This window comes from Camelus dromedarius, chromosome 21, assembly GCF_036321535.1.
Source record: "Camelus dromedarius isolate mCamDro1 chromosome 21, mCamDro1.pat, whole genome shotgun sequence".
NCBI classification, from domain to species: domain Eukaryota; kingdom Metazoa; phylum Chordata; class Mammalia; order Artiodactyla; family Camelidae; genus Camelus; species Camelus dromedarius.
In genome coordinates, this window is record NC_087456.1 from 5,661,152 (window position 1) to 5,668,460 (window position 7,309).

Sequence of the window (7,309 nt, forward strand, 5' to 3'; positions counted from 1 at the left end):
CCCACCCCATATCCCCTCTAGTAACCATGTTTATTTCCTATGTCTGTGAGTCTCTTTCTCTCTCTCTCTCTCTTTTTTTTTTTTTTTGGTGGGGGGAGGTAATTAGGTTTATTTATTTATTTATTCTTAAAGGAAGTACTGGGGATTGAACCCAGGACTTCATGCATGCTAGCCATGTGCTCTGCCACTTGAGCTATACCCTCCCTGCTCTTTCTGTTCTGTAAATAAGTTCATAAAAACATGGCAGGCTTCACGAGTTTACACGTCATCCTTGCGTGGGGGCCGTGCTAATCTTCTCTGTATTGTTCCAATTTTAGTACATAAGCTGCCAAAATGAGCACGATGTTATTTTTGTCATGACAGCCTGAATTGACTAAGACAAATCCCAGCTTTAATACCCAAGCCGAGGCCTTCTGTCACAGATGCACAGGACTCCCTTCTTTCTCCCACATGGCTGATACCTTCACAACAAATGTGACATGGAACTGGGGTTGAAAGCTACCTAATCTTTCATTCATTTGGCAAATATTTACAGAGTGTGTTGTGCTATATACTTTCCTAGGCCCTGGGGATAAAACTATGAATAACAAAAAATGCCCTTATAGAGCATACAATCCAGTGGGGAGTCAGACCACTAACAAATAGGGGAATTACAGATGGTGACAAGTTCTATAGTACTATGAAGGAAATGAACAAAATCATGAGAGGGTAAGCGGGGAAGCCACTTGAGATAGAGTCATCGGAGAAGGCCTTTCTGAGTGGGTCCACTTGGAGCTGAGGCCTGAGGGATGAAAAGGAGCTGGCCTGGAAGAGCGTTCCAGGAGGCACAGGTACAAAGGCTTGGAGACAGAAAGAGACTCAGTGTTTGGAGGAACAGAGAGGAGACCAATGTGCCTGGGGTGTGGCGAATGATGGGAGAAAAATGGGAAAGGAGGGTGGAGATGGGGGCCAGGTCAAGCAGCACCTTTCAGGCTACAAAAGATACCTGGGTTTGGGTTTTATTCTAGTTGCCTCAGGAAGCCTTTTAAAGGTTTTAAGCATGAATGTGATGAGATCTGATTTCTATTTTAAAAGCTGTTCTTCAGAGAATTTACAGAATGGGCAAAAAGAAAAAAAAGAAGCAGGGAAACCAGTCAGGAGGCTTTACCTGCCATCCAGGAGAGACATGATGATAGCTTAGAGTGGGGTTGAGAGAGGTGTATAGGTTTGAGATGTAGTTTGGAGGTAGAATTGGTAAGCCTTAGAGGATGTCAAGGTTGACTCCTGGGTTTGGGGCCTAAGCAAGTAGATGGTGTGTCACCTACTGGGGTAGGGAAGGCTTAGAAGAAACAGGCTTGGAAGTGAGGTATTGGACTCACAGACGTAGAAAACTAACTTATGATTACAAGCGGGGAAAGGGGGTGGGAAGGGATAAATTGGGAGTTCGAGATTTGCACATACTAACTGCCTTATATAAGACAGATAAACAACAAGTTTCTACTGTATAGCACAGGGAAAAGTAGTCAATATCTCGTAGTAACTTACAATGGAAAAGAATATGAAAAGGAGTATATGTATGTATATGTATGACTGAAACATGATGCTGTGATATATGATATAACATTGTAAACTGACTATATTTCGATTAAAAAAATAATAAAAGAGCTCTGCTTTGGATATAGTATGATTGAGATACCATTGGAGAGCCAGGTAGCGATGTCAAGTAGGTGATTAGATGCAAGTTTGGAGAGTAGGGAGTCATGAGCTCATAGACAGTATTTAAAGCCATGGAAGGGAAAGTGGTCCCCTGGGGAGAGAATCAGGCTAGAGGAAAGTAGGAGATGCAGGTCCCAGCCTTGGAGCTCCATCATTTGAAAGTTGGAGTGAAGAGCCAGGAAGACAGACTGAGTGCCCGGTGCTGTAGGAGGAAGACCTTGAGAGTATATTGTCACAGAAACCATGCAAATAGAGTATTTCCAAAAAGACATGATCAGCCATGGCCAATGATGCCACGAGGCTGAGTAAGAAGGGGAATGGACATGTTCTTTGGATTTGCCAACATAGAGGACATGGTGACTTCAGTTCCTCCATTAGTAAAATGGGTTGTTCTGAGGACTATAGATTAAAGAGAGCCTACATCTAAGACGTCATTAGCCTGAATTCAAATGATTTCCCTTTTTTTATTGATGTATTGTTACCAAACTCAGTTTCAACTGCTTGCTGCTCAAAAGCCAATAATTCGAGAGGCAAATGTCAGTAGAAAGGAAAATTGCTTTAATCAGAAAAGCCAGAAAATCTGGGGAAAATGTGGACTCATGTCCAGAGACCAACTCTGAAGATTCTGCTCAGCCATGACAGTTTTTAAAGGGAAAAATGGGGGGGAAGAAGCTCAGTGAGTCATCATTGAGGCAGGAGGCTGGGTTCTGCATCGTCTCCACTGTGTGCAGACTGGCTGACTCTCTCTCTCTTCAGATGTTATTTTGCCTACATGATCTGCCTGCAGGATTGCTAAAGGGGCTGTTGAGGGGGTAAAGAGTTAACCATTCTTTAACTGTTTAATTCTTCATTCTTACTTCTTTTTATCTAGGAAAAGAATCAACAGGTTAGGCAAGGCAGGTGTGCATTCAGGAGAGCGTAAGTCAGGAGTTAGTTTCAATTGCTCAGTGATCTTATTCTTATAATTAGGTTCTTTTAGGGTTAAAGGGGGACAGAAATGGGCAAACAAGAAAGAGACAAGAGAGCTGCTTTCAGTATAGTTGATGTACAATATTATAGAAGTTTCACATATACAACATAGTGATTCACAATATTTAAAGTTTATATTCCATTTGTAGTTTTTATAAAAGATTGGCTACATCCCCTGTGTTTTACTATATATCCTTGTGGCTTATTTATTTTATACATAGCAGTCTGTACCTCTTAATTCCCCGCCACTGTCTTGCCCTTTCCCCTTTCCCTCTCCCCACTGGTAACCACTAGTTTGTTCTCTACATCTGTGACTCTGTTTCTTTTTTGTTATAATCACTAGTTTGTTTTGTTTTTTAGACTCCACATATAAGTGATATCATACACTGTGGACAAAATATCGCCTTGTCATTTCAGTAAAGAAAGGATGTTATGGCCATAAAGCCACAACCACTGCCGCAGCTCCGCGATGGTACACCCTGAGGGGAATTCAGGAAGGAGAAAATCCGGGTACTGGCCCTAGATAGTTAAGATGCACATCGAAGGAATAATTTTAATGATCCTAGACACTTGCATCTTCCCATATATGGAGAACACTAAAATCATTAACTTAGACATCTGGGGTTGTGTGTGTGTGTGTGTGTTTAACAGTAATCTTTTGATGTTTGAATACATGGCTTGTCTTTTCATTTGCTTGTTTGTTTGTTTTCAGCAAAAACTCCTCTATATTCTGACTGCCTCCTTCTCTCTTTGGAACAGTCGCTCAGAGCTATCTGAGAGGCTGTCTCCCAGCCTCAGGTCCTCAGTAAGGCTGCCAAATAAAATATAATTCTCAATTTTTAGATTATGCAATTTTTTTTCAGTCAACACAGTATTTTTCTTTCTCTGTTTAAATGATTTCATTTTATCAGTGGTATGCTATCAGTGATTCTCAAGCTTTAATATTTATTTGAATCACCCGGAGGGCTTGATAAAACACAGTTTTTATAATTCAGTAGATCTGTGAATTTGCATTCCTAACAGCACTCAGGTGTTCCTGAACCTCTATCTGTTAGACACACAGGAAGCTACAGTCTTTTCCAGGGGGTACTTTCTGCTCTTGATTTTGAGTAACCCCATGGCATCTGTATGTCCATGAATAGGCCTGGTTACAGCTTGCTGCTTCAGCGCATTGGTGAAAAGGGGACTAAAATACCCTTTGAGCTGGGCCCTACAGTTCCCAGTCCTAACAGCCCCTCAGATGCACCACTCTGACCAAGTCACTCATGCCTGCTGGCCTCTGCCCCAGCGTGGGCAGCCAGGCACCTGCTGCCACTGCTAATAATGGAACCACAGCCACTCAGTAGAGCTAGAGATCTGTCAACAGCACTGGTATCGGTTTCTTGGCTTAAATCCCAGAAGTCCTGAAAACATAAGATCCTAGTCTACTGACTCCTCAAGGCCTTAGTTTGTGCCTCTGTAGGTTTTCCCAGACAGTAAAACTTCACTGAAATGGAAAGGAACACACTCCACCTCCACTAAACCCATGGCAAATCTGCCTGGCTCTCCAGGTGGTGAGTGCATTCATCTCACACACGTACACTCCTCCAGAGTCACCTCCACTCAATACACTGTTACAGGGGCTCCCTTTAGGCCTTTGAATAAGGTCACTGGCCCAAAGTGCATCTTGCCCTGTAGGGATTTTCCTTTTGGGAACCCAATTGTCCTTTCCTGCAACCTTACTTTGGCTGGTCCTTCCCCATCGATCAGTCATGTGTTTTTGTAGTTTTAAATCTCAGTGGGATCAGAGTTCCAGTCCCCTCTATTCTGTGTTTGGGGTCAGTTTCTGAATACATCTGTGGCTGCAGAAAGATACAAGGGATTTCATCAGAATCCACCAACCACAGCAATTAAACCCCAAAAGCAAATAGATGCACCGGGGGAGGGGAGCTCTCAAAAAGAGCTCAAGGTCCACCCAGGCCTATAAAACACTTACACATAGGACAGATGTTCAACAAATGGTAGCTATTACTCTTATTGCCTGTTTCTGCCTATAAACTCATCCGTCTCCCCAAACCAGTTCCCCCTTGGGCTTTCCCTACCCAGCCCAGGGCCACAGCCCCAATCTTAGCCCTCATTTGTTTACACCCAGCATCTGACTACCTAATCTTTCCCCCTCCAGCATCTCTCTCCCCCAGTTCACTTTGTCACATCATTCCTTTTCACAAGAAATAGGGTTTCCTTGCTGTAATTATCCGGACTCCTCTCCCTGAACTTCAAACCCTATTTCCCTATCCCTGCAATCTTAGCACTTCCCCAAATTCACTCAAACATAGATTGACTGCCTTCAGGCACTGGAGCTGTGAAGATGAGTAAGATGTTGCTGTTCTTAATGGGCTTACAGTGTACAGAAAGAATCAAATAAGCAGTAAGTCAGTTCCTAAACCGTGTGACAAAGCACAGCCTGCTGGAACCCAGAGGTAACCAGTCAGTAGGTTGATCGAGGGTGGAGAAAAGGCATTTTTGGGCAGGCAAAAGAAACTACATGTGCAAAAGCATGGAGGCTTGAGAAGTAGGACACATTTAGGCTACCGTAGGTTTTTCAACAAGACAGAGCAAAATACTGGAGGAGAGTGGACTGATAAGTTTTTAGGATAAATAGGCAGTCAGGAGTAAGACTTTTAATACTAATAGGTATTAATAGAAGCTTGGAATTTATCCTAAAGGCAGTGGACAAGCTCTGAAGGATTTTCAATAGGGGAGTAATGATTTTAACATATAGGTTTGGAATGATTCTGATTCATAGATTAAGTCCAAATTAAGGGACATATTTACGTATTTTAAAGGTCTGGCTGTACATCATGGGCGTGTGAACACGGAAGGAGAGCTAAGCGGCGTGCCCAGTACAGCTTCAGTTACACTTGTGTACGTCAGGGTCGCTCCTGTGTAGAGCGGGTCGCGAATGGCGGCCGCAGCGCTTTCGGCGACTGCTCGCCCTCAGTCCCCTCCACCCCGAGCGCCAGCCGGAGGGAGCTGCGCATGGAGACCATCGCTGCCTCCTCCACCCCCACGCCCATCCGCAAGCAGTCCAAGCGGCGCTTCGACATCTTCACGTCTCGAAAGGGTGCTGACTTGGACCGAGAGAAGGAGGCCTCCAAGCGCAAGGTGGACAGTGTCGGGAGTGGCCGGCCATCCCCATCAAACAGGGCATCGTGCTGAAGAGGAGTGGCAAGTCCCTGAACAAGGAATGCAAGAAGCACGTGACGCTGTGCGACAGTGGGCTGCTCACCTACCACCCCAGCCTGCACAATTACAGGCAGAGCATCCCCGGCAAGGAGACTGACCTGCTGCGGACAACGGTCAAAGTGCCAGGGAAGCAAGCGCCTGCCCAGCGCCCGCCAGCCCCAGCCCCAGGCACCAGCCCCTGGGACCAACAGGCTGGCCTTGGAGGGGAGCAGCACGCAGCTGGGTGGGGACCCAGGTGCCCCCGACTCGGCCAGCAGCCCAGCCAGGGCCGGCCCACGCCCAGAGAGGCTGCACCAGCGCTCCAGCTCCGTGTCCAGCGCTGACCAGTGGAGCGAGGCCGCTGCCCTGACCCCAGCCAGTGGCCCAGCTGAGGTGCTCAGTTCCAGCCCCAAGCTGGAGCCTCCCCCGTCTCCCCACTCCAACAGGAAGAAGCACCCAAGGAAAAAGAGCACCAGGACCCTCCCTCCCCCCGCGACCAGACGGCCCCAGTCGTGCTGCTGAAAAGGCAGAGAGGAGTCTTTCGAGTTTGTGGCGGTGTCCCTCACCGGGCAGACATGGCACTTCGAGGCCTCCATGGCGGAGGAGCGGGAGCTGTGGGTGCAGAGCGTGCAGGCCCAGATCCTCGGCAGCCTGCAGGGCTGCCGCAGCGCCAAGGACAAGACTCAACTCGGGAGCCGGAATGCAGCTCTGGCCCTGGAGGCCGTCTGCACCGTTCGCGGTAATAGCTTCTATACTGACTGCGACGCCCCCAGCCCACACTGGGCCGGCTTGAACCTCGGCGTCCTGTGTGCATCGAGTGCTGGGGGACCCACCGGCATCTGGGGGCTCGCTCCCTCGACCTAGATGACTGGCCACCTGAGCTGCTGGCCGTCATGATCCGATGGGCAACGCCTTGGCCAACAGTGTCTGCGAGGGGGCCCTGGACGGCTATGGGGAAGCCAGGGCCGGACGCCTGCAGAGACGAGAAGGAGAGCTGGATCCGGGCCAAGTGCGAGCAGAAGCTCTTCCTGGCCCCACTGCCGAGCTCGGACGTGCCGCTGGGGCAGCAGCTGCTCCGGGCCGTGGTGGAGGGCGACCTGCGGCTGCTGGTGATGCTTCTGGCCCGCGGGTCCAAGGAGGAGGTGAATGAGAGCTACGGAGTTGGGGACGGGCGGACAGCCCTGCATCTCTCCAGCGCCGTGGCCAAGGTCGTCTTCACACAGCTGCTCATCTGTTACCGGGTGGACGTGAGGAGCCGGGACGCCCGGGCCTGACCCCACTGGCCTACGCTCGCCGGGCTGGCAGCCTGGAGTGTGCGGACATCCTGACCCAGCCCGGCTGCCCTGGGGAGGGCTGCAGCTTAGCCCCTACCCCCGGCAGAGAGCCCACCAATGGCACCAGCATCTCTGCGGAGCTGCACCGAAGCCCTAGCCTCCTGTAA

General features: G+C 48.6%; 1 non-coding gene and 1 pseudogene across 1 annotated transcript; one reads left to right on the plus strand and one right to left on the minus strand.

Annotated features, from left to right (window-relative positions):
- Nucleotides 1–234: 234 nt before the first annotated feature.
- Nucleotides 235–341, minus strand: LOC116148745 (U6 spliceosomal RNA). Its single transcript, XR_004132308.1, has one exon. It is a non-coding gene; the product is annotated as a U6 spliceosomal RNA (small nuclear RNA).
- Nucleotides 342–2,012: 1,671 nt separating this feature from the next.
- Nucleotides 2,013–7,309, plus strand: LOC105098670 (arf-GAP with GTPase, ANK repeat and PH domain-containing protein 3-like; annotated as a pseudogene).